Source organism: Macrotis lagotis, chromosome 3 (genome assembly GCF_037893015.1).
Source record: "Macrotis lagotis isolate mMagLag1 chromosome 3, bilby.v1.9.chrom.fasta, whole genome shotgun sequence".
Lineage (NCBI taxonomy): Eukaryota > Metazoa > Chordata > Mammalia > Peramelemorphia > Peramelidae > Macrotis > Macrotis lagotis.
Genome location: NC_133660.1, coordinates 231,330,485 through 231,356,934, shown reverse-complemented (window position 1 = coordinate 231,356,934; position 26,450 = coordinate 231,330,485). Strand labels below are relative to the sequence as shown.

The 26,450-nt window shown below is 39.0% G+C and overlaps 13 non-coding genes across 13 annotated transcripts; 6 read left to right on the top strand and 7 right to left on the bottom strand.

Annotated features, from left to right (window-relative positions):
* Positions 1-2,498: 2,498 nt before the first annotated feature.
* On the bottom strand, positions 2,499-2,570 carry TRNAA-UGC (transfer RNA alanine (anticodon UGC)). The gene has a single exon. It is a non-coding gene; the product is annotated as a tRNA-Ala (tRNA).
* A 1,060-nt stretch (positions 2,571-3,630) lies between these two features.
* Positions 3,631-3,702, top strand: TRNAA-UGC (transfer RNA alanine (anticodon UGC)). The gene has a single exon. It is a non-coding gene; the product is annotated as a tRNA-Ala (tRNA).
* A 1,260-nt stretch (positions 3,703-4,962) lies between these two features.
* TRNAA-AGC (transfer RNA alanine (anticodon AGC)) lies at positions 4,963-5,035 on the bottom strand. Its single transcript has one exon. It is a non-coding gene; the product is annotated as a tRNA-Ala (tRNA).
* Positions 5,036-6,723: 1,688 nt separating this feature from the next.
* TRNAA-AGC (transfer RNA alanine (anticodon AGC)) lies at positions 6,724-6,796 on the bottom strand. The gene has a single exon. It is a non-coding gene; the product is annotated as a tRNA-Ala (tRNA).
* Positions 6,797-13,990: 7,194 nt separating this feature from the next.
* TRNAN-GUU (transfer RNA asparagine (anticodon GUU)) lies at positions 13,991-14,064 on the bottom strand. Its single transcript has one exon. It is a non-coding gene; the product is annotated as a tRNA-Asn (tRNA).
* Positions 14,065-14,514: 450 nt separating this feature from the next.
* TRNAN-GUU (transfer RNA asparagine (anticodon GUU)) lies at positions 14,515-14,588 on the top strand. Its single transcript has one exon. It is a non-coding gene; the product is annotated as a tRNA-Asn (tRNA).
* Positions 14,589-17,915: 3,327 nt separating this feature from the next.
* On the top strand, positions 17,916-17,987 carry TRNAA-UGC (transfer RNA alanine (anticodon UGC)). Its single transcript has one exon. It is a non-coding gene; the product is annotated as a tRNA-Ala (tRNA).
* Positions 17,988-20,290: 2,303 nt separating this feature from the next.
* TRNAA-AGC (transfer RNA alanine (anticodon AGC)) lies at positions 20,291-20,363 on the bottom strand. Its single transcript has one exon. It is a non-coding gene; the product is annotated as a tRNA-Ala (tRNA).
* Positions 20,364-20,708: 345 nt separating this feature from the next.
* On the top strand, positions 20,709-20,782 carry TRNAT-AGU (transfer RNA threonine (anticodon AGU)). The gene has a single exon. It is a non-coding gene; the product is annotated as a tRNA-Thr (tRNA).
* Positions 20,783-22,228: 1,446 nt separating this feature from the next.
* Positions 22,229-22,302, bottom strand: TRNAT-AGU (transfer RNA threonine (anticodon AGU)). Its single transcript has one exon. It is a non-coding gene; the product is annotated as a tRNA-Thr (tRNA).
* Positions 22,303-23,966: 1,664 nt separating this feature from the next.
* On the top strand, positions 23,967-24,039 carry TRNAA-AGC (transfer RNA alanine (anticodon AGC)). The gene has a single exon. It is a non-coding gene; the product is annotated as a tRNA-Ala (tRNA).
* A 1,286-nt stretch (positions 24,040-25,325) lies between these two features.
* On the top strand, positions 25,326-25,398 carry TRNAA-AGC (transfer RNA alanine (anticodon AGC)). The gene has a single exon. It is a non-coding gene; the product is annotated as a tRNA-Ala (tRNA).
* Positions 25,399-26,030: 632 nt separating this feature from the next.
* On the bottom strand, positions 26,031-26,102 carry TRNAA-UGC (transfer RNA alanine (anticodon UGC)). Its single transcript has one exon. It is a non-coding gene; the product is annotated as a tRNA-Ala (tRNA).
* Positions 26,103-26,450: the final 348 nt, after the last annotated feature.

Here is a 26,450-nt window from a genome sequence, read left to right as displayed (position 1 = left end):
TGAAATATACACTTTAGAAAAGCTATTGGCATGAATTTCAGATATCTTCCTCATTTTGTGTTCTGCAGGTTAAAAGTAAATGTTCATTTTTGTGTATGTTTACATTCAGAATGAAAAATAATAAAAAAATTTAGGTTCTGTGTTGAGTTTACTACATATTTAAAAGAAAAAGCAAATCATTCATAAAATAGAGATTTACAGTACATTTTATGCAGATTTTCATGTACATTTTATCTTTTGTTCTACTTTAAGTCCAGATATGGGCATTATATTTAGTGTCTATTTCAAATTAAAATTTTTTTTTAAAGATTTGGTTAATATTTTAAGGAACATGATTGGTAAGTGTTTTAAAGAATATTGAATGATTTTCACATATGCATGAAAGAATATTTTTTGGCCAATTCAACTTTAAATGGTATTTTATTTCAAAAAAATTTTTTTAAGTTAACAAAGTATTTTTGTACAAGTCTCTCTTCTTCTGGCCTTCTTTGTATACAAGAACACTTGTTTTATTGAACATTTTGAAGTTCATGGTGCATTTTCATAAGTAAACAAAGTCTGATATCTTAATCCATGTTAAATAACTATTAGTATGTGATCCACTCTAAAAGAGCTTTTGTGAAACAAGGCCTGTCTCCCTCAAATCTTCATCAAAATCCTTTGTGTGTGTATGAATTTGTCTCCTAAAATATTTGTGGAGAAAGGATTGGTATTTCTTTTGAAACTGAATTAAAGAATAATAATTGCAACTTTATCCATTCCTTAAACATCATTCTCCCCTTTCAGACGTTTAAAAAATCAATTCCTCCAACACTTTAAATTACATTGCTTTAAGTATAACTTTTTTTCTGTACAGATAATCTAGTTATTTGCTTTCTTCATTGCCATTTTCATTGCTTTATACAACAGTCAGGACTGTGATGTTATATCAAAATGCAGTGACTCCACTATAATTAATGGTGAGAACTTGTTATAAAATTCTTTATTGGTCTTTATTTCTAATCATTTTGTTATATTACTTTCCAATTTTATTCTAAAATTCTTTAGCTATGTTTCTCCTTAGTTTAAGCTTTCTGTAAGCCCATTTTCCTTTTCCTGTTTCCCACTGTTCTATGAGGCACTGCTGCTCATTATCTTCCATTATCTCCCTCCATACAGATTTTACAAACATAATGATATCAGTTATCAGGATTGTTGTGAAGATAAAAAGGGGGTCGTATTTGCAAACATTAAAGTACTTTTTAAGAATAACTATCATTATTGTTATTTTCAAGGAGATCAGTTGGTTTTTGAATAACTTCTACTTCTAACTACTCAAATAGCTACAATGGAAATAGTGATTATTTGTCCTTTATTTCCTAGAAGACCATGATATCAGAATGATGACATGACAATTATATGAATTAGATTTGAAACAATGAGGTATCATCTCACACCCATTAGATTAGCCAAGATGAGAAAAAAGGGAAGATGATCAGTGTTGGAGAGGTTGTGGGATGATTGGGACATTGATGCATTGCTGGTGGAGTTGTGGATGGACCCAACCTTTTTGGGAAAGCAATATGGAACTATGCCCAAAGAGCAATAAAACTGTTCATACCCTTTGATCCAGCAATTCCAATTCTAGACCTATATCCAGAAGAAATTATAAAATAAAGGAAAAATCCTACATGTTCCAAAATATTCATAGCAGCTCTTTTTGTAGTGGCAAAGAATTGGAAATTGAGGGGATGCCCATCAATTGGGGAATAGCTAAGCAAGTTATGGTACATGAACACCATGGAATACTATTGTTCTATAAGAAACCATAAAGGGTCGGACTCTAGAGCAGCATGGAATGTCTTACAGGATCTGATGCTGAGCAAAGGGAATAGAACCAAGAGAACAGTGTACACATCAACAACATTATGTGATGAATAACCTAGATGGAAGCAGCTCCTCCAGGCAGTCCAGAGAGCTAAGACAACTATTTGACTGGTTATGGACTATATTATTTCCAACCAGAGGAAGAAAAACAAAACAAAACAAAACATACAGAAAAAACCACTCGAATATGATGAATACTTTAAAAAAAATCTCTTATCTCTTTTCCTTAATTCAAATTCCTCACGCTAAAATTACTAATTTGCAAACATGTTTAACAGAATATGTATGTAAAATGCTAACTTTACTTTTGTTCCCTGCTGAGAAGAGGGCTGGGAAGGGAGGATGGAGGGAAATGTTATAATTTGGAAATATGTATGTACATATAGATGAAAATAAATAAATTAGTAAGAAAAGATTTGAGTGGTGCTGGGTGAAGTCACTAACCTCACTTTTTCCTCTGAAAAAGCCATCTCGCTCTAAATGGCCAGATTAGGATGGCAAGAGTGAATCAGAGTTAAGTGATTTGCCCAAGGTCACACAGCTAGTAGGTGTCAAATGGAAGTCAGAATCCTCCTTCTGAGCTCAAGGTTTGCCATTGTATATGCTACACCACTCAGTTGTCCTAAAAACACTGGAGATGCCGGGGATCGAACCCGGGGCCTCACACATGCAAAGCGTGCGCTCTACCACTGAGCTACATCCCCAGAGTTGGTATAGAGTTAAACTGTACAAAGTAAATCCAAACTGTACAAAGTAAATTCTAAGGGTTCAAAGGTAGAATCTATTTCATCTTAAGAATGTTAAGGAGATATTTATAAAAACAAAGTTAGTGTTTGGGCTGACATGACTTGTAATAAAGATGGGTTTAAGCTGGCATTTGGTAGTTTCTGACAGTTTTGATGATGGCAGGGTGGGCTGTGTAAGGACATTCCAGGTAAAGAGAATCAGAGTTAAAGACCAGTTTTCTAATGTGATAAGAGACCCAGGGGAGACTAGGGATAATTAAAGGTTTTGGAGAGTGCAAGGACTGACTATAAACTACATGGAAGTCCTGGTGAATGGTGGAAGCATCTCTCACATCCAGTCTCACACTCATAGATTCTGTGGATTTTGGCATTGCCCCCTCTTTTAGTCCCATTGCAAAACTGCCCTGAACTAAGTCAATAGCTTTGTCACAGGCCTTTCCAGCCTCTCTGCTGCCATAAAAAACTCCCCCATCCCTTCACCCACAACTGTTTAGTACTCCCTATTGCTTTCCAAATTAAGTTCAAATTTTGTTCCCTTAACTACTTTCAGAGAAACTACCCCAAAGGGATAACACAGGGCTCAATGTCTAGGGCTAGAAAAGGAGAAGAAAATGTTATAGATTCTTTGGAATCTAGATGGAATTGGAACGTTTTCTTAAAATACTAGTCATTGGTACTAGAGACAGTGAGGTGTACTTAGTGTCAGAAGAAATCTGAGTTCAGCTCCAATCTCCCAAAGTTATTAGCCGTGTGACCCCTGAGGGGCGACCTGAGGGGCGACCCTTTATTTAATCTCTAAGATTCGGCTCCCTCCCTCACCTGGACATAATCACAGCCTCTAGCTCGCAGGTTTGTTGTGAGGGTCGCGTTCTTTAATATGTTAAAAGCTCTTGATACAAGATCTAACCCATAGTAGGAGCTGAATCAATGTCTATTCCCTTCTTCATCGACTCACACTAGTCACTTCAACACCTGACAAATCATATAAGTATGTTAAGAATTAAAAGAAGTATAGGTTGGGGATGTAGCTCAGTGGTAGAGCGCACGCTTTGCATGTGTGAGGCCCTGGGTTCGATCCCCAGCATCTCCACTATCTTTTTCTCCTGAATTCTGCTCTTTCTGCTTCCATGAAGGTAGCTTCCTTACGTAATTTGTAATCTTGTACCAGAATTCTCAAGATGTTAATTCTATCCTGGGACCCATCACAATTCTGGATTTCCACCCTCGGGAAGTTTAGGAATCAAGACGAGGAAGACTACTGAATCGCACTCCTGTAAAAAAATATAGACCTTTGCTGTGGCTTTAGTTCTGGTGACTTGTGGGGCGACTTCAGTGAGGGTGATACCCGCTGGGCAGAGTGAAAGTCAGCCTAAAAAGGAATAAACTTGAAGGAAGGGAAGGTGTTGTCATGGTTCCCACTGAAGAGTTAAGGCCAAGAAGAAAAGAGAAAACCTTCTGGAAGAAGTAAAGGAAGCGAAGAGGAGCCCTCTGGGACACTTAGCAAATCCCTTCGGAGAAAGGCTCAGTCTTCAGAAATGGTCACCAAACAGTCAAATCTGAAGATTTCTGGGAACGTCTTACATGATCGCACACTCGCACACTCTCGCATGGAAGTCCTCAGACAAACAGTGTCATCATTTCTCTGCCCCAATGCACAGTGTCTGTTCTCTAGCTCTTCTCATTTGGACTTTTCCCCCCCTTTCTCCCCGTGCTTCCCACATTCTCAAGACTTACCAACTACACCTCCATTAGTCTTTAGGCATCCTCAGTGTGAATCTAGAGCCTTCTGGTGCTTCCGATAGCGGCTGGTGTCTCATTACAGGATGCCAGGAAAGGAAGTCCCACATCTCTAGCAGCTGAAGGAGGAGAACTAGTGGTCTTGTGTGATCCTCTCTACATTTCCTCATTTAAATGGTTCAAATGTCATTCGCGGAAAATTTGCTAGACACCTCCTCCTTTTCTGTGCAAAACCGTTTCATATGCAAAAGCAACAATGCCTATCTATAGATGACCAGGTAGTTGGGTGGTTAAGAGAGATAAACTATCTATCTACACGTGCATATCTATACATCTATCTGAATTACCCGCTGTTTTTCTTCTTCCTTTAGTCCCCAAGGCTCACATCTACTTTCATATCAGATCACCTCTATTTTCTGACATGTTGATGGAGAGTTTAACTTAGGCCTGTAACATACAATAGAATTGGAGAGTTGGTGAATGGCTTGGAAGCAGGGGTGCGGTGGGATTGACGTTACAATTCCTTAAGTGTCTGTATTGGATCTAACCTTTCTCCAGGGACACAGAAGAAAGTTTCCTCGAAGCTCACGATTTAGTAGAAAGAACTCAAAAGTGGAGGATGCGGGCATCGATCCCGCTACCTCTCGCATGCTAAGCGAGCGCTCTACCATCTGAGCTAATCCCCCTGCGCGGAAGAAAAGTTTATCCAAACTACTCCTGACCGGTTCTAAGAGATTTCTTATATTTATGGTTGTCTGTACCTGAGAACCTAAAACCAAAGTCCTTACTTCCGTGAATGGCTGGACAGGAGGGCAAGGTGGAAGGCCAGGCTTCTGAGGACAAATATAAACAAAGGACAAACTTGAAAAGAAAGACATAGGGTAGCCTCTTCCAACTCCATCTCCGATCTCCCCCTTTTTCTCCACTTTTGCTTTTTAGTACTCTTGTTCAGGTAACATGGCTTCTCTCCTATGGGAGAATGGACAAACCCAGCAGCATAAAATCGCAGGGCCCTTTCTGAGGTCTGAAACGACAAAACTGAAAAGAAACTCCAAGGTCACTTCGGGCAGACTTCTCTGGCCGAAGAACAATTTTCATTTCTGCTGTAAAATTCTATTGTGCTGTGTAAATGGATATGCTACCCACTAATCCTGACAGAGCATGTTTGTCCTGCCTAGGATAGAATACAAACCACGGGCAAAGACTGTTTCATTTTGGTCTTTTAAATCCACAAGGGCCAGCCTAGGAGATGCTTCACAAAGGCTTGTGGGCTTGCATGGCATCAAATCAGGACAATCCTGGAAGCAGTTCAAGATGGCAGAAGGGAGAGCCTAAACTGGTCCTTACCCAGGTTCCTGTGTCTTAAGATAAAACTGGAAGGGAGACAAAAGAAAAACAGTTAGAATTCTAAACCCTGCAGGACTTCTTGCTTAGGAGCTGAGTGTTTTAATTACAAGGTTTGGACCAGACCAGCCCCTGGGAACAAACTCAAGTGACCAGGACTGGCCTTCCTTTTCCATTTGCTCTTGGGTAACATTTAGGGGGAGTGGTGCCACAGAGGAAAGAGATCAAAGTTTGGTGACAAAGTCAGAATTATCTCTAGGAACAGCTTCATTTCTGTATGGCGCCCAAACCCTTTACAGGTGCTGGTTCCCAATTATCCTCCTAACTATCTTAAGAAGCTATGAGCAGTCAGTCATTTCCCTAAATAAGCCTTGGACCTCTGGGGCTGAGAACAGTTTGTTCAGTCAATTAATAAAATGTGCTATGAATGGCTTGTTCTGTTTATTGAACTGTTTTTCAATTTTTTAGTTCCTTGGGATATTTATGTTGGCTTCTTGAAAGTCATTCCAGTGAACACAAACTTGGGGGGTTCTACCATTCTAGAAAGATTTCGTCAATTATTTTTTCTCATAGATTTGGATGGGAGAGATTTCGGTCTATCTCAAAATATTATAGAGCTATATATCTTGCCCTGCATAGCTTTAAAGTTTTAGAAACCACTACCTCTTCCCCGTCACTCCCAAGAAACTTTCACAAGAAAGAAGGCAATAATACTGTGGGATAAAGGATTTGGGAGCCCATAATGGAATCTCAATTACAAAGTTGTGGACACAAGCCAGTGAATTTTAAAAGTTCATTCTATTACTGGTCTAAATGAACTATTTCAATGGACATGGGTGGGAAGTAAGTAGGTGACAGATATTTTGATTCAAAATACTTATTATGCGATGGAGGAGGCCTAAGAGGTTCACTACTACTATGTATCTTTGACCAGGAGGGATGTGGAAGTCTGCTTATATTGCACACACCTGTGGTTTACAATTCAGATAACTAAACAGTAACACTTCTTTTTTGTGAGAGGCAACAAAAGTGGAGGATGCGGGCATCGATCCCGCTACCTCTCGCATGCTAAGCGAGCGCTCTACCATCTGAGCTAATCCCCCCGCCTCGCGAAGCTTTTTACCGTAGATTACATTTTCTTCTAGAACCTGGGAAGTGGGTAGGGAAGCTTATGGTATGTAAGAGGCAAATTTTTCTTAGACAAAAAAACTATAGAAATTCCATTACAAACTGTAAATCCCCTCCCCTCCCCCGTAGTCTACTTTCTTATGGAAAGTTTCTTGGGGGTGAAGAGGAAGAGAAAGCGCTTTCTAAAGTGTTCTAAAGGAACCAACTGTGGTTGGGTCTTCACTTGAGCACATTTCAAAATAAGGAGGGAGAAGATAGAGATTTAAGAGACACGGGTATAACTCAAAGTCTATGATGGCAGTCCCGGTTTCCTACAGCTTTCATACCAAGGCCGCTGAGCTAAATCTTGACAAATGAACTGTTTCTCGGAGTTTCCAAGGATTTCCCTACCAAACTTCAAACATCTCTGGGTTGTTTTCAGTGGCCTCCAGACTTGGATAGGATCAAAAAATCTCCCCTCTCTTTTACACTCCCCTCGAGGGGGGATCTATATTCTTAAGGCTGACTTGAATTCGGTTCTCTGGTCGCCTGTTTTCTCCTTCCTTTTCCTGCACATCATTTCCAGAAACATTAACCTGAGCATTTCCCTTCTCCCTTTCTCTACACCCTACACTACTGTTCTGCTTTTAGTTTTTTGCATATAAGGAAATCTGAAGAATGGGCAAACAAATTCCCTAGACTCTCTGAATCATTTTTCTTTTAATAAATCCTGGGGCTCACCTACTTGATTCCAGCTCATCCCATCATTCACTAAAGGAAATCAAAATAATCTTCTTGGCTGTCACAGTCATTGAAAGGTATCTTTGCATAACTAGGAAGAAGCATGGTAAGGCATAGGATTGATGCCAGGGAAAGATGAAGAAAATGGTGAATGTAACCCAAAGGATTTGTGTGGAGATGTAAATTGACTCTTGAGATGTAAATTGACTTGAAGTACGGTATTATGATTGTAACAGAAACAATTGTAATCTTAAAATCCGCTTGGGTGGAGACACACCCCCCCATTCTTGATTTGTATCCTGATCTCCCTCAGGCTTTACCCTCTACCTAATTCCCTGTCCAGTATAGGGAAAGGGATTTCACCTTTTACCCTCTGGCAGAGAGGCAAGACATAAAAACCTAAGCTGGAGTGCAGCTCAGGGCCACAGTCTTCTTTGACCATGACCCAGTCAATGCTGCTTGGCGGCTGTTCTCTCTCTCTCTCTCTCTCTCTCTCTCTCTCTCTCTCTCTCTCTCTCTCTTTCCCTAGACCTTCCTATGTCTTGTAACCTTTTTAATAAATTTTTATTTTATTTCCACTCATGCTTTCCCGAGTCTGAATGATGATTCCTCATAGGCAGAATGGAACCCAAGTAGCCAGTGGCTACATGATGAAGAGTCTAAGTGATGAGTCCTAAAAGACAATATTTCAAACAGACTTAATGGAGACAGTTACAAGCTGTAAAAATCTCTCCAATATTGGTCCTATACAAGGACCAAGCTCCCCATCTGGGAGCTCATGAAATTACAATGTGATTCAGATGAACCACTTTCCTTTCTAGGTCTACAAGGTTCATTGTTCTCAATTCCTCTGTTCTTTTCAGGACTATCTTTATCCTTTCTCTTCTTCTTGTTCTCTTACCTGCTGCTCCAAGATTGTTCAGGTTAATTTGGAGAATGAATCTAAACCCTTTTGCTCTTTTATATTAGTAAGGTGACCTGGCCAGGATTCCTTCAAACATGAAGAGTTTCTCTTACTTGAGCTGCTGAACAAGGGGCCTGTCATGTGACTTTTCCTCAATATCTTTCTCCTTCTGCTTCACTATGTGGAAACTTTAATGGTGTCTCATACTTATTAAGCCCAGAACATAGTCTAATTTCTTCCCTCTACTTCCCAGTTCTGCTGCTTCTTTTGCTTTCACTATTTCACACCATCATTCACATAGTTACTGGATCTTGAAACCTTGGAGTTATTTTGACTCTTTCCATCATATCCTATCAGATCTCAGATGCTCCTGATTTTTTCTCCACAACCTTTCTTGCCACCCTCTTCTCTCTTTCTACTGACATCCAACTAGTCCAGAATCTCATCATCACTCCTCAAACTGAATTTCTTTATGGATGTTATTCTCTCCATTTTCTGTCTTCTCCAGTTCACCCTTCATGCAATCAGAGTAATTTTTCTTATGTAAAGATCTGATCATGCAAGTCTTTTGCTCAAAATACTCAGTGATTCCTTGTGAAATCAACTTCCCCTCTGTAATTCAATGCCATCGGCATCCATGTCATCTCACCTTCTCTCTCAGTCTTAAGTATAGAATGAGGAAGAGAGGTTACTAAATAACAGTTTTAATGCAAAAATACCTTTTTTTAATAAAGTGCAAACTCTATTGCTGACAAGATCAAGATTCATTCAGAACAGGGATAAAATATTTTCCCAATTTAGTAATTTTGGATTTATAGTTTAATTCATCCACCTATCTCAATAAAATCTGGGACTAACCCCTGAAAAGAGAGCAATGGAAGATGCATAAGGGATAAGGGGCATGACCCTTTATCCCAGAGGTGATGGAATAAAATATCTAGGGTACAAATGGAGGATAGTGAGTAATAAGCATAACTCTCCTTTTTAGAAAGAATAGGATACTGCTTCTGAGATTGGAGGAATGGAGAAGAGGGACTAAGGAAGCTCTTTTTGGAAGAACTCCATATTCTCTGAAAAGTTGAATCATATGCTTACACTGTGTGTGTGTGTGTGTGTGTGTGTGTGTGTGTGTGTGTGTGTGTGTGTGTGTGTGTTGAAGGGGGTAGTGTGTAGGGGAGGATAGTGAATGTCAGAATAGGATTGATGTCTAGAGAAGGGGAGAAAATTTCTCATATGAGGTTGACATAAACCATCACTAAGAATGGATAAAAAGTTTATCAAGTACCAGAGACAGAAGTTGCAATCTTGCCTTAACAATGAGTGAAATCAGATCAGTTTTGCAATTTTCTCTAACTATTCAGAAGTGTAAGAAAAGACTGGGCAGACCACGAGACTAGCTTTGTCCAGGGTTAGGCTTTCTTGGTTTGGTGATATCTTCTATTCAATAAATCTTGTAATTTTTAAGGGACAGATTAATTAAATGTTTGACCAAATATAGCCCATAAATGATGTTATAAATATCTAAATGGTTCCCCACCCTGCATAGTGGCTTAGATGAATCTAGAATCCAGAACTTCTTGTCCAGTGTTCTCTAGTCTTCAGATTCAGGCTACAACAAACAGGTAACATTAAAATGATTGCATACAATCAGTCTATAAACTCCTCCATGTGGTCCAACTGTTCTTATTATACAGACTTAGGTATGATTTTAGTTATCATAACTCCTTACTTTTTTTTTAGGGTTTTTTTTTTTGCAAGGCAAACGCAGTTAAGTGGCTTGCCCAAGGCCACACAGCTAGGCCATTATTAAGTGTCTGAGACCGGATCTGAACCCAGGTACTCCTGACTCCAGGGCCGGTGCTCTATTCACTAAGCCACCTAGCCACCCCCACTCCTTACTTTCAATGCAGAAGGAAATAAGTGTTTCCTATCTTTGGAAAATAGTCTGAGAAACATAGGTCTAGAGAACAAATGTGATTTGCATCTCTTTTCATGTCCCAGTTTCATGTTCCTTCTTGTTGTTATCAGGAGATGAAAGTATTATGATAGGCAGAATCTACTCCAAGAGACTCAGAGTTTAGCTTGGAATTGACTGCTTTTAAGGAAGGCCCAATGATTTAGCTCAGTGGATCCTTTAACATGGAATACCAGGTTGGATAACTGAGATAGGATCCACAAAGACCTTAAAGGTTTAGAAGACCGTAACATATTTTTAAAAAATTAAATATCATGGGCAAAAAAAATAAAGTGAAGCCTTACATTTGGGTTTAAAAAATCAGTTTTATCAGTGAAAGCTTATAAAACTAAATAGCAATTCATTTTTACAGAGATTCAAGGGATTTGAGTGAGATTGAAGACTAGAAATCTGTTTCTACTGATTCGAATAAAATCCCATGGTCTGTAAAATGTGAGAGGGAGAATTGAAACTATTTGGGGAAATAAGTGATCCAATCACTGAAGGTAGTAAATTGTGGGGAAAAGGGAAAGTTAAACCTCAACTGATGCTGGCTCCCAATTTCTTTATGCAAATAGCACGTTTAAGATAGTGGAGCTGAGGAAGCTATGATTGTGATACAGATTATATGATTGATCTGAGTACAACAAGTAGCACTGGTGTCAGTTATGCTGTAGAGAAAAAGTCCAGTGAATTCGACTTCTTTCTATTGCCATCTTTTTCTTTCTCTAAGCAGAAATGAATCCCCTTAAAGTGCAAACTCTATTGCTGATAAGATCAAGACTCAGAATAGGGATAAAATATTTTCCCAATTTAGTAATTTTGGACTATAGTTTAAGTCATCCACCTATCTCAATAAAATCTGGGACCAACCCCTGAAAAGAGAGCAATGGAAGATGCATAAGGGATAAGGGGCACGTTTTGCACTGGATAGAAGTCTGAGCCTGATGCCAGGAAAGACTGAATTCAAATCCAACCTCAAACTCTAACTAGTTATATGACCCTGGGCAAATCAATTAACCTGTGTCTGCCTCACTTTTCTCAACTATGAAATGGAGTTAAGAATAATAGTGCCTACATCCCAAGGTCATTGTGAGGATCAAATCTGCAAAGAATTTGGTTCAGTGGCTAATGAATAGCAGGTGCTTAATAAATGATTGTTCTCAAATTGTGGTATATGAATGTAATGTAGTACTATCATTTTGTAAGAAGTTATGAGGGGACCGGGCTTCAGAATAACTTGGAAAAGGTTGCAGTGAATTGATGCTGAGTGAAGTGAACAGAACCAGAATAAGAACATTGTACACACTAACAGCAACATTGAGTGATGATCAACTATAATGAATTTTTCCATTTCCGCAGTACATAAATCAAAGACAATTCTAAAAGACTTGCGATGGAAAATACCCTCCCTATTCAGAGAAGGAGCTATGAAGTTTAAATTCAGATCAAAGCTTACTATCTTCAACATTTTTTTGGTTTTGCAAGGCAGTGGAGTTAAGTGACTTCCAGGTCTGGTGCTCTATCCACTCCACCTAATAGCTACCCCTTTTTCATGTTTTAAAAGTTGTAATATGTATTTTTTTTCTCTCTAATGCTTCCCCTCCATCTAGATTAGATTCTTCTTTCACAACATGATTAATATGGATCTATATTTAACATAATTTTACATGCATAACTAATATAGATTGCTCTCTGTCGGGAGAGGGGGAAAATGTGGAACTCAAAAACTTGCAAAAACTGACTGTTGAAAAATACCATTGCATGTAGTTGAAAAAACAAAATATTAAAAAATAAGTGATAGATAAATGATTGTTCTCTCCTTCCCTTTAATAATTCTTTTCCCCTAGGAACTTTTTTGCTTATACTTCTTCCAGTAGTTCTAAAAACAAAGCAAATTAGTTTTGTCTAAGTTTCAGCTCACTTTATTATATGTATGTTGAAGTACAAAAGAAAAGAGGTAAAGATTTATACAACTGTTGGGAATATTCCCAGCATGGATGTTTACAGTTAGAATGAAATGGGATGTCATTAATTCACATTTTATAATTTTCCCAAATTAGAGAGAATACATAAATTCAGAAAAATACCTAGACTCATTAAACTTTCCATTCCTGTCTAGGGAATGAAAGAGTTAAAAAGAGTTTAAATAGCTTAGAGTTTTATGATCTATAGGGCAATTGCCTCAGGCAACTTTCCTTCCTAATTGGTTTTTCTCTCCTACAGAACTGATGACACATTCTCCTATGGAAAGATGAAGTCTGTTGTGTTGGGATTTGATAAAAACAAATAAACAAAAAAATGATGGGGATATTTAACCTGGAGAAGATAGATCAGAAACATGATCACTGCTTTTTTGTGTTTGAAGGGTATTAACAAGGAAGAAGGACACAGTTTGCCTTATTTTGTCCAATAGAGCAAAACCAGGAATTATGGCTAGAAATTTTCAAGAGGCAAACTTAAGATTGCTTATAGGATAAACTTGCTAACAATTTTACATTCTCAAATATGAAATAGACTGGTTTAGTAGGGCATGATTTCCCTAGATTGATGGTTCGATAGGTCTCCTAGGTTGTTTGGGATTCCTTTGGAAGTATAGGTTCGACTAGAAAAGCTCTTTTGATAGAGTAACAGAACTCTTCCAATTTTAAAATTAGTCTGCATGGCTTTCATTTCTGAGAACACATTTCTGAAACACATTGATAAGCAGAAAATGATCCTGAGGATGAAACTAGGAAATAAATATAAGGATCTAGAATATCCATAGTAAGAGTAAAATATTTAGACTTAATTGAAGGAAATTTTTCTAATAATTAGAGTTATTCACAAGTGCATATGTCTCATCTGGAACACAGTGGAGTCTATTCCTCTTTACCTGGTCAGTTTTGTTGTAGGCAGGGGGCCCTTTCAAATTCCCAAATTCTCCAATATGGCCCTAGGAATGCAGAGTTCATGTGATGGGATTCTAAGAGAGGTTTTTTTAAATGGCAGTTTACAAATGGAGACAGGAAGACAACAATGTTTAATATTGAAGTGGGAAGCATTACAGTGTCTCTGGAGGGCTTTGAGCAGAAGAAACCATATACTGGATCCAGAGGGAAGAATAGAGTGAACATTTGGAACAATTGTAGAGACTTTGCAGAGTAGAATCCATAGAACCATGGGAGAAGTGACTAAAAATCAAAAATAGCAAAGCTCAAATAATTCAAGATCTACGAGATCTGTTTTACCAATACCTGTCCATTCTTATTGGCTTAAGCACTAGGCAATTTTTTCAAAAAGACCTTGGACCACCCATTGCTCTTTCCGATTTTGGATTATTATATTTTCCTAATCCTTTTGTCTTCTCCAGGCCCCCCCCCCCCCCCCCCCCCAGTCTTTACACATGGTCAACATTCTTGACAAGTTTCCTATTGTTATCTAAAGTACGAGAAGTCTGGAGAAACTCTGAAAGAGAAGTAAATGGAAAGGGACAAAGGAGGTCTTACAGGTGGGGACCACAGAAGTCAGAACTAGTGTTTTGCGAGTCCATATTACAGAGTGAAAAGACTGGCCAGAAGATAATAAGCCTGAAAAATAGTTTAAGCAATCCGTCCCTGGGTGGGCTCGAACCACCAACCTTTCGGTTAACAGCCGAACGCGCTAACCGATTGCGCCACAGAGACCTTGTGGGAGTAGGAAATTAGGCCAGGTTAGGATAGCGTCCCCCCCCCCCCAACAGTTGAATAACAAAACCTAAAATGAGTACAACAGAAGCTCTCTAGCGTATACTACCTTCAGAGACTAAATTTTCAATAACCACAAACCCCATGAATACTAAGGATGGATGGATTAGACTCTGCGCCTGAGACCCTGGGATACCGTAACCTAGCAACAAGGATTCTCATTATTTTAGTTTTATTCCAACCAGAAGAAAGAAAATTATCGACCTCCGCTTCTGCATCCCTCCCTATCAAATCAACAGACTTTTCTAAGGACGAATTCGTTCCAGTTTATAAACAAAATTATGGAGACTTTGCAAGTTTATCGGATTCCATACTCAGGACAGTTTAGGAACCAAGATTCCGGTTATTCTCCTGATGAGTTGTACGGGGGAAAAAAAACAGCTTTACAGAGTCTCTGTGGCGCAATCGGTTAGCGCGTTCGGCTGTTAACCGAAAGGTTGGTGGTTCGAGCCCACCCAGGGACGAGTGGTTTTTTTAAAAAACCCTGTTTCCAAGAAAGACCTCTTAGACTTCCTGGCTTTTGTTTGGAGATGCTGATTCCCAAATGTATCCACATTTCCGTGCTCCAAACCGATATAATTAACTGTATGTCTCAATTTGTCCCAAATAGAATTGTACTATTTCCAGTTCTGTAAACTCTAGATTTCCCTTAATGATTTTATCATTCCTCTAGCACCTCAACATATCTCTAAAAATCAATAGATTTAAGGATGACATCAAAGAGAGACGAGCATTTCCAATAATTGGGGAAAACAAACTTGAAAGGTTGGGGGAAAAGTTTGAAGAGAGACTTGAATGAAAAGCTTTTGATATGGAAACTGGGGTGTTAAAGCTTCTGGAAGTTGCAGATAGTGATGAGGATCAAAAGTTATGGATTTGAGAAGGCCAGAAATTGCTTCCTGATGAGGCACATAAGTTCTGTGGATTCCTTATTTGTCATAACTCTTCGATCTGTCTCCTTTTTATTCCCAGAGCAACTATGCCATCTCCTCTGATTTAAAATTTTCATTGCCACTGAGCTAGGCTATTTCCATAATAAACTAACAGGTCTTCAGGTCCCCAAATCGTGCCTTTCTCTTAGCTGTTACAGGTACCACTCTCCTGCTTAAAAACAAAAAGAAACAAATTAAAAAGTTTCTGTAGTGTTTGATTGTTTCAAGAGAAAATTTCAAATTATGCATCTGTTTTCTTCTTACTCTTATTTCCCTTCTCCCAGTGTCTCATTGAAATTAGCTGAGTCTGGAGTCAAGACCTTAGAGCAAGTCACCCAACCTCTCTCGCCTCAACTGCAAAATGAACCTCATGATAGTAGCTATCTACCAGAGTGTCTGTAAGGATCAAATGAGTTAATAGTTGTGAAAGTATCTGTCATATAGTAAATGTGGTGTTAATGCTTGTTTCCCTTCCTTTCTCCCACAAAAGAGTAATTCAAAGTCCAGAGGATGGGAAGTGAAAAAGGTCAGGTATCTCCCTGTCCTTGAAATCTGGGAGACTGACTTCTAGGTTACTTTAATCTAAGTATCCCTAAAAGAATGTAAATGAATGTTAGAGAGGAGGTTTGAGAAGCAGATCCAAGTAACCCTGGAGACAAAGAGTCCAGGATTTTTATTTGTAAAACTCCCATTTGATAAGTAGCTTCTTCATCTGCTTTTGCTTTGATTTCTTTAGGAATATAAATTTGTCCATCATTTCAGGATATGAGTCTCAGGTTTCTGCCTCTCAAATTCTTTCCTTTCTTACTAAATCAGCATTAAAGGAGGATGTCTATACCAAACTTCAGAAAAGTTAAAAAAGCTAAGTAAAGTTTCTGAACCTTTTCTGAGCAAGCCCCTTGGAATGATAACTAGGAGTTTAGCATTTCATTTTAGTTGAAAATGACTTAGTCATTTCTTTGGAGGACAAAGGAATTTTTAAAAGATATTCTTTTAATAATAATGATTAGTTCTGCTCTACAATTCATAAAGATGTGATCTCTACTGTGATTTGAAAGAAATATTGTTGGTTCAAGTAACTGAAAACAAGGCACATACATAAGTCAAAAGAGATTCCTTTTTTAAGCAAGGGGAAACAACTCACCTTACAAAGAAGGGATTAATTTAAAATGGAGAAAGAGAGGCAGAGACAGAGATTGCCAGAAGAGACAGATATGTAATTCAGGTTGTTTTTTTCTAGTCTTGTTGTTTAATATTTGTTCAGTGAGGGAAGAGTAGTGAGAGGGTCAGATTCCCCTCCCCAAATATATTTTTATTTATTTGACTATTTCCCAATTCCATGTACAAAACATTTTAACTTTTTTAAAAATTTGAATTCCAGATTCTCTTCCTCTCTCCTTTCTTTCCCCACTCCTTGAGAAAGACAAGTAATTAAATATAGATTAGACATGTGAAGGCATATAAAGCATATTTCCATTTGAGACAGATTGTGAAAGAAAACAAAAATAAACAAGAAAAATAAAGACCAAAAACTATGCTTCCAACTGCATTCAAACTCCATTAGTTCTTTTTCTGGAGGTGATAACAGTTTTCATCATAAGTGCTTCAGAGCTGTCTTGGATCATTGCATTGATCAGAATAGCTAAGTCATTCATAGATGATTTTCCAAAAATATTGTTGTTACTATGTACAGTGATCTCCTAGGCCTGCTCACTTCACTTTGTAAGTCTTCCTAGGTTTTTCTACAACAGTCCTGCCCATTATTTTTTTTTATAGCACAATAGTATTTCCCCAGAAATATACCCCACAACTTGTACAGCTATTATTCAACTAATGAACATACTTGGCTTCCAATTCTTTACCACCACAAAAAGAGTTGTTATAAATATTTTTGTACAAATAGGTCCTTTTTCTTTTCCTTTGATCCTTTGTGATAAGATTGAGTAGTGATAATTCTTGGGCTTGGTTACAGACTACTCTCCAGGACAAATTATTTTTTAAATGTTTGTTTATTTAAAAATGATATATAATAAACTTTAGCAATCATTCTTAGGCCTCAATTTCATCAAATGTGAAGTGAAAGAAACGGACCGCATTATTGAAAAAAAAGGTCCTTTCTCTCTCTCTCTCTCTCTCTCTCTCTCAATTATTATGTTTTTATGAAGTGTTGAGATGTAGTGCAAGGTATGACAACCAAACCAACCACGAAATGAATAAAATGTGGAGAGAAAAGTAAAGGAAAGGTGAATAATGTGAAATTCCTTCAGAAAGAAGAGGTCAATATCGGAAAATTGTGTAGACCCTGAAGCAGAAAGAGTTTGGGAATTGAAATGAAGCATGATCAATGGTAATTTCCAAGCAAAACCTAAATAATTGAATATGGGGAAGTGTGACAATTGGTGGTGTCAGAGATCTTTGACTTTTTTCTTCACTTTTTATGTCTAATTATGCATCAGTTTTTGAGGATTCCCTCTTGGTCACACCTCTAAAGCTTATCCTATAGTCTCTATTTCCATAGAAAAGACTAACCGGGACTTTTTCAATAGCTTCCCGAGAGGTCTTTCCCTTGGCAACAAATTCTCCTCGATTCTGCCAGGAAAAAAAAAATCCTTATACTCAAACATCTTTAGGGCTTCTCTATTGCCTTCCATTTTTAAGTACAAATAAATAACAAAATAAATAAAAAGATTATGAGGGATAAGTTAAAAGACAGAAAAGGAGGAGGGAAATTTATTGATTATTGGAATACAAACGGTATTGGGATCTCTTTAAGGGACATCACTCATGCCCTATCAACCTTTTTCAGAAAAATAGATAAGAACCTAATGGAAATAGAGTGTAAAAACAAATTTATCAGTGGGGGATATAGCTCAGTGGTAGAGCGCACGCTTTGCATGTGTGAGGCCCCGGGTTCGATCCCCGGTATCTCCAATTTTTTTTTTTTCCCCCTAAATTCATCTCAAATCCTGGGTCTTAATTCCATCCTTAAAGAAGCTGGTTTTCTAGAGGAAACTTTTCTGTTCAGGCAGCTCCTTTGTGGACTTTCGGATACAATACAATTTATGCAAGCCAAAGCAAGAATTTCCTTAAGTCCACTGAACCACGTTTCATCTAGGTTTTCCATCAGTCAGTACGACATTAACCATACATGGAATCAATGTTTACAGAATTTTTTAATTCTGCAGAGTTCATTTACTTTAGAAGAATATTTTCCAGACGAGTCCAATCCACCTCACTCGTTGCCAGAAGTAACTCAGAGTTTGGGAGCCTGAAAGAAAATGTGGGAAGAAGAGGATTTAGAGTGCTAATAGGGTGTTGCTTACCAAACAGAAGATCTAGAATAGTTGTGCTGACTTCAATATGCTTATGAAACCTGGACAATATACCAGCACAGTGCCAGAAAGCTGAACCATTTCCATTTGAATTATGTTGGAATAATTCTGAAAATTACCTAGCAAGATAAGGTAGGGACACTGAGATGTTCTCTCTAGTCTCACTGAACTACCAAGGATTCAAACTCTACCGCAGAGAGCTCATTTCGGATAGGCTGGCCTCGGAGGTCGAATGCCAAACGGATGTTTATCTAAAAGACTTTCCTATGGAGAACTGGCCCAAAGCAAGGGCTCACCCAAAGGTCAGAAGAAACTGTACAAGGACCTTCTCCAAGCCCTTCTGACAAAACGTAAGTATTTATTGTAAGACGTAGGAGACGCTGACAAAGGATCACTCGGCATGGCTTACAGAACCTCACAAGGGAAACGTGAGATGAGCAAAAGTTCAAACCAACGACTTGTTCCTGACCTATGCTAGAACCTGCCAAGTTCGTATCGGATTGATGGCTACAGTAGAACGCATCGTATCTTGACATCTGGACGTCAATGGGAAACAGCTACTTCTATGCAGTGGAGTACTCCAGGGAGTACATTGCCTATGGTCCATATGACATCCCATGAGGACCGGCAGCTGAGGACTGGGGGTGGGGGGTGAGAAAGGGGGGGTTGAGAGGAAGGAGATGATTACCTTATGCTCCAGTATAGTGAGGTTTCTAGTTACAAATGGCTTTAAATCCCCTCTGCTGCGGTCGCATTTGTGATCCATCAGAAGGCTTCCTCCTGGTCCCACTTCTTCACGCGTGCAAGGAATGTTTACATTTAGGTGATGGATGGATAAGTGGATCGGAAGGTGAACTTGCAAACCCAGTTGCTCCCCACGTCTAGATTTCGTAGCCTCTTGCTGTAGTTTTCAAGCACCCAGGAAGTGATATCATTTCTATATTTCTGCGATTCGGTGGAGCCTTTTACCGAGGACACAGTGGAGAAAAGATTGATCTTTAGACAGACTTTATTCCTGGGCAGTGTTTGGTCTGTGAATGGGGGGAGTGGGGACCAGTGGGCCGACCTCCACCCAGAATTCCGGGTCTCGATCAGCGGAAGTAAAGGGGATCAAAACTGAAGAATGCAGCTATCGGGCTCGCTAGTTGTCACTTGAATGCAAGAGCTCTTCCAATTGAGTTCATTCCCTAACTAACAATATAGAAGTAAGTCTCGGAACAGCTGAAAGCATAGTGCTTAGGACCTAGTAGTCCATTCTCACAAAGATTCCCGTTAAAATGCTGTAAATAAATGCCTTTAGACAGGAATTCACTTTCTTTATCCTGAACCGATTTCACCCAGGCAAAGTAAAACGCCCTCAATAAGCATATAGCTCTAGGCTAGGCTGTAGATCTTTTGGCAACAGATGACTGAATGACTGAAGGCAATGGACTTTGGACTTTGGTAGTTCAGTGGTTGGAGTGCTGGGCCTGGAGTTTGGAAGACCCACATTTAAAATCGGATTTCAGATGTTTATTTCCCTTCTATGAACTCGACAAATCTCTTAATCTGCTTTCCTCAATTGTGAAACAGGGACAATAAGACCTATTTGAAGATCAAATGAGACGTTTGCCAAGTACTTAGTCCGATGCTTAAGATCTAGTAAGCTCTAAATAAATCCTCTTTCCATCCTTCATTCCCTTGTGCCCCGGCAGGGCAGAATGAGATTCTTGCTCTCGGCCTGCCCAGCAGAAAGATTGTTTCTTTCTTCCTGGATTTCTTTAGGAGGATTTACTGAGGACTAAATGGAATAATCGATTCTTGAAGGAGGGAAAGATATTGGAGGAAGCAGCAGCGTGGTATTGAAGGTGGGCTTTTCTGTTGTAGAAAGTCACTTTTCTCCGTGAAATACGGAATCAAAAGTGGAGGATGCGGGCATCGATCCCGCTACCTCTCGCATGCTAAGCGAGCGCTCTACCATCTGAGCTAATCCCCCTTCCTTCGAGCTTTCTAGCAAGCTATATATAACTGAAGCTAGAAGCCCACGACTGTGAGAATCTTGGCCTGGGCCACTTGGGAGAATTTGAGACAGAGGTTAATAGACTTGACAAAATGGCTAGGAAATGACTAAGGCTGGATTTGAACTCAGTTTTTCCTTACTCGAGGCCCAACATTCTAACCATTATATTCACCTGTTAGCAATAGTATCCATTATATGCTAAAGACTGTCCTAAGACATCAACAAAAAGAAACAGGCGTATGCAATTTTTTATTCTTATATTGCTTCCTTGTTTGTTTTAGGAGGTTTTTTTGCTGTTGATTTAAGAGGTTGTAGTGTGTTGGCTCCGTGGCTTAGTTGGTTAAAGCGCCTGTCTAGTAAACAGGAGATCCTGGGTTCGAATCCCAGCGGGGCCTTAAAAAAGGTTGTTTTTAGTTTACAATTTCAGCATTTCCTCTCTAATCTCTTTGGGTCAATGAAAAAGTTGTTGCTCGATGAGTAGTATACTATGTTCTTCCTTTCTCTGCGCTGTAGGAAGGAACTGAGGAACAGTCACTCTAACCAAAGCTACCTGGACCAGGGATTTGAAAGTGACCGCTCATATCAATTCACCTAATTTTACGCTTGGGCATTTTGAAGTGGTTATTTAGGCCTAGTGTAAGAAATGATTTCTTTCAATGGAGTCACTTCAAAGTGAAATAGTCTTTCCAAAGTGAAAAGGGGTTCTCCTGCACTGGAGACTGCCCAAGTAAAATCAGAATGACTAGAGATATAGTTTATTTCGGGGAACATTAAGAACCTCAATAAATGCACAGCACCTTGATAGACTAACCACCTGGTGGTCTAATATTAGAAAGTCCACGATTCGGTAAATGGCGTGGGGTGGGTGGAGGAGATCTTATCCAGATGTGTTGACAACTTTTTTTCCCCTGGAATGAAGCCCTGTAGCTGCCCTAAAAGGAATTCTTTCACAATTGTAAAAGTATTTTGTCATTTCCCTTTGTCTCATGACCTCAAATAGGGAAAGTTGTCTTTTAACTTCGCTAATTCCGTTTTAAATATTCTCCTTTCTTCCCTGGACTGATACCTCTATTTCGAAATCTCTCCTCTCTTTTGAAATGCATTCCTTACCTTTCCTAAGTTGCTGCCAATTGGTCGTGCACTTTAAGCAGCAATAAAAGGTTATTTAAAAAAAAAAACTTGCACCCTATGAAGCTGAAAGCAGTATTCTTTAATAGTGTAGTAACTCCCAGTCATCTGATATTCAAAAGGTGCCATTGTCCAGATTCTAACAAGGCAAAAACTGGAGCCACATGGGTAGATCATGACCTTTACCTCTCAGCCACCTTATCTCCAGCTAAAGTCTATTTCCTATAGATTTTAAAAAGAACTTTTCGGCATCAAAATGAAGTTCAAGAGAGTTAGTTGAAATAGGGATTTGGAACTAGATAGGACTCTGTCCCTGTATCCTCAGGAACCAAGAGAAATAAGATTTCTTGCCTCAGTGTCTTGGGCGATGGAAATCGAACAGAAAGGAACAGGACCTTTCTCAAGGGGTCTAAAGACAGCCGAGACGATTTCCCCCAGAACCAGCACAACTGGGCGGAACTGGAATATGAAGAAAAATCTTGGGGGAAAAAGGAAAGACAAGTATGAACAGCTGTACTCTTTCAGAGGATGAAAAAAGACTGATCTGCTGTGACTAATAGGAGAGTGACAGATGGGGATGGGATATGAAGGAAATGGTGTCTTTTGAAACTTTAGCTAAGAGACCTATATGTATTGTAGCCGGTGATTAACTACAGATACGGTATTTTATCAAAGGATAGAATTGAGAAAGTAGTGAAAATGGGCAAAAATTCAGGCCCCGCTGGGACTCGAACCCAGGATCTCCTGTTTACTAGACAGGCGCTTTAACCAACTAAGCCACGGAGCCCACATACAAAGACGTGGTGAATCGACCACAAAAAGGATTTCCTTTTACTTTTTTGCTGTCACGTAATTCGACTTTCTTTTCTAAATAATTTCTGGTCCACGTTTCTATTCTTTCTCCATGGTTAATAAAACCGGAACAAAAACTCAATCTCAAATATCTTCCCTTGCCTTCTGGTTGTCACCTCTATTCCTGTTTCAGACAATTATAAACTTTTAATATTCAAAGGGACACAACGACAAGATTCCTTCGTCCATTAACTGAAGATAAGAAAAAGAAAATCCATGAGGAGTTAGATCCTAGGAGAACTAACTTAAATCACATTAGGATTAAGAGAATTCTGGAGAAGAGACGTGAATTAACATAAGGTAGAACTGAGGGGTGGGGTTGTCTTCAAAAATGAAGAGAAGGCAGCAGTTGTAGGGATGGTTTAAGAGACTCTTGGAACTCTCTTTACAGGTGATACATGGAAAATAAGTATATCTGTTGTATAGCTTGTTCTACTGTTATTAACAGTACAGTCACTCACAATGATGGTTATTTAAATTCAGGACAGTAAATGTGAGAACAGAAGTTGATATGGAGTGATGAACAAAAGTCTACAGGAAAAGCTGTTTTTCCAGTTTATTAAATCCACGTTTCATACATTAGTTGGAGATAACTGTTAAATCCTTGAGAAGCTACAAGACCTTCTCCTTAATCTGAGTTCCAATAGGGGAAATTATTTTGTTTTGGAAAAGACATGTGATATAACCATTTTTGATAAGTGACTTCTGAAATTTATACTCTTATCCTAAGAGCAATTACCTAATAGATGGAGAAGTTAAGAGACTTGCTGGGTTGTTTCTGAAGCAGGATCTTAACCCAGGTTTCCAGTAGCTGACTATCCTAGGGACTCACTGCCTCTATAAGAGGCTGCCTAGAGAAGAAAAATTCATCTTAAAGTGAAGATAGTTACTACTTAATCGACCAGTCAAGGACCACTCAAACACCTTCACTATTTAACCTTATAGTCAATCATACCACGGTTCACACAGGTTTTTTGGTTCTTTCTTGTTTATTAGAGGTATGCTGAAATAGAAAATATTAAAAGAGGGCTTTGAGGAGATTGATAAAATCTTCGAATATTCTTTCAACAAAGACTCTCTTTTTGGCTGATCCCAGATGTGTGTGTCCTTGTTCACCTCACCATCGAAAACATCCCTTCAGTGTTCTCTGGCATAAGCCTGTGCATGATTGTCCAATTCCCAGGCCCTATTTGGGCTCGAGCACTCACCAGTCTCCATTCATGTATATTGAGTACCTTTTCTTAGGCCAGCCACTCCAACTCAGATTCGGATTCTGAGAAATGTCTCCTGTGATCTAATTGGCAGCTCCTCCCTGGGAATGAATTACAGAAAATTCAACCAGAAGGTAGGACTTCCTCTTGTGGATGAGTTCTGGAAAGGTCGGCCCCCATCCACTATTCATTCCAAGTCAGCCTATTACTGAGAGGACACTTGCTCCTCTCAGGGATTTCTTCTGTCTTTTTTCCAGCTGTCTCAGGTCTTCCTCAACTACAAGAGTGAATTGAAATCTTAGAATTCTCAGGAGCAAACTAAATTCAGTACTAAAGCTGGTGGTATTCCGGATTTTGAGGGAATAGCCTGTAGCGTCATTCATGGGGTGGGGGATTAGCTCAGATGGTAGAGCGCTCGCTTAGCATGCGAGAGGTAGCGGGATCGATGCCCGCATCCTCCAGTTTTGATTCCTTGCTGTGTCGAAAAATTGTGTTCTTCAGACCTATAGAGAAAACATTGCCTGCTGGAAGAGCCACTTAAATAGTTAGAGATTATATAAATAAGGTTCAGGCAGTTGACGCAGTGGGAACTAGACAGGTTGGAGGAGGGTAAGAAGACCAGGAACCTAAAGGCGTCCTTTGCCTCACAAGTGAACAGGTCAACCAGTGACCTGTCCTCGTGAGGACATTTCATATAGATACATGTAGTCAATTTTTAAAATTTTTGGTTTTTAAGTTATATTTTTAATTGATATTTTATTTTTCCAAAAACAGTTATTCCAAAAACATTCGTCCATAGGTCTATGTATATTTTTAAGATACAAAATTTCATTCCACCCTCCCTTCCCACCCCCCTGAAGAAGGAGTGTTTTGTTTTTCCTTCTTCTGGATAGAGATAGCATTGTCCATAGCCGATCTAATAGGGTTCTCAGCTCTCTGAATTACAACCGCATCCATCAGGATTGATCATTTTATAATGTTTTTGTTCTCTTGGTTCTGTTCCCTTAGCTCAGCATCAGATCCTGTAATTCATTCCAAGATTCTCTAGAGTCCGACCATTTATGGTTTCTTATAGAACAATAGTATTCTATAATATTCAAGTATCATAATTTAACTATTCCCCAATTGATGGGCTTCCCTTTAATTTCCAGTTCTTTGCCACCTCAAAAAGAACTGCTATGAATATTTTAGGACATGTGGGACTTTTCCATTTTTTTATGATTTCTTCTGAATCTAAATCTAAATCTAAATCTAAATCTAGGCCTAAGCCTAGAATTGGAATTGTTGGGTCAAAGGGCATGAATAATTTTATTGCTCTTTGGTCCTTGTTTTATATTGATCTCTAGATTGATTGGATCAGTTCACAACTCTACCAGCAAAGCATTAATGTCCCGATCCTCTCACAACCTCTCCCACAGGGATCATTTTCCTTTTTTGTCATTTTAGTCAACCTGATAGGTGTGAAGTGATACTTCATAGTTGTTTTAATTTGCATTTCTCTAATCAATAATGATTTGCAGCATTTTTTCATATGATTATAAATAGCTTTAATTTCTTCATTTGAAAACTGTCTATTCATATCCTTTGATTTGGGAAATGACTTAATTTTTTGGAAATAGAAATCTTGCAAGTATTAGCCTTTTGGTAATAGTATATATTATAATATAATAAAAACTCTCATTTACTTAGCTATGGACTTCTGAATTCTTGCTAGATATAACTTGTAAAAAAAGGGACTACAATTAGTGGGGGATTAGCTCAAATGGTAGAGCGCTCGCTTAGCATGCGAGAGGTAGTGGGATCGATGCCCACATCCTCCAGTTTTTTATTTTTTCCCCATCTCTGTCTTCTTCCTCCATGTATCAGGGTCTGCAGATCCAACTTTTGGGAACTTTACTATGGGACATCATTCTAATCTGAAAAAGCAGAAGTTTGGACATTCATTCAACCCTAAGGGGCAAGAAGGTATAGATTTTAAAAAAAATACAAGAAGGAAGGTACAAATACCACCAGCTCAAGAAGTTTCGTTGGTTCATTGATTCTTGTCCTTGGATATCGAAAGTATAAGATGCTACAAGTGAGGTGCTCTGGGGGGGGGGGGAGACACCAAGGAAAAGAAAGGGGGCAACGAACCAACTCTGTGGACTCTGGAGTGGAAAGGATGGGATTTCTTTCGGACTGACTTCCTCAGGGTGGGTGAGGCAGCGCTTCGCCTGCCTCAGTGACTGTGTGGGGGCTAAGTACTTCTGCAAAGGATTGCCATTTGTACTAGAAAGTGACACTGTGCTTTGTTTGGGACATTCTTAAAAGATAAATGACTACCACAAGATTGGAGGAATATTCCTGGGTGAGAAAGGGCATCACGGGAATTAATGTGCAAAGGTAAAGAAAGAGAATTGCTAAGAGGGTCTTAGAGGAAAAGCCAAACTGGAGCCAGAGAAAGAAAAACCAGTGGAGATGCCGGGGATCGAACCCGGGGCCTCACACATGCAAAGCGTGCGCTCTACCACTGAGCTACATCCCCAAAGATGGAAGGAATTTCTCTAATATGTGAAATTAGAGACTGATCTGATTTTAATAGGAAGGTTGAGATGAGACCAGTGGTATACTTGAAGACATATCAATACCGTCCGAATCCCAATAACCAACGAATTGTCCCTCTCCTTTTCTATCTCTAAATTTTGGGTCATCCGTTACCGTTTTATGGAAGGGTCTTTCAGTACTGAGAAATGGTTATAGGGAAAACCAATGACAAATACTGAAAAAACAAACATTAAAAGTACATGGAGATGCCGGTTATCAAACAGTCTCCTTACATATAAAAAATAGGCTTTATTTCCTCTTGGATAAGAAAAAATTAGTTGGAGGGTCG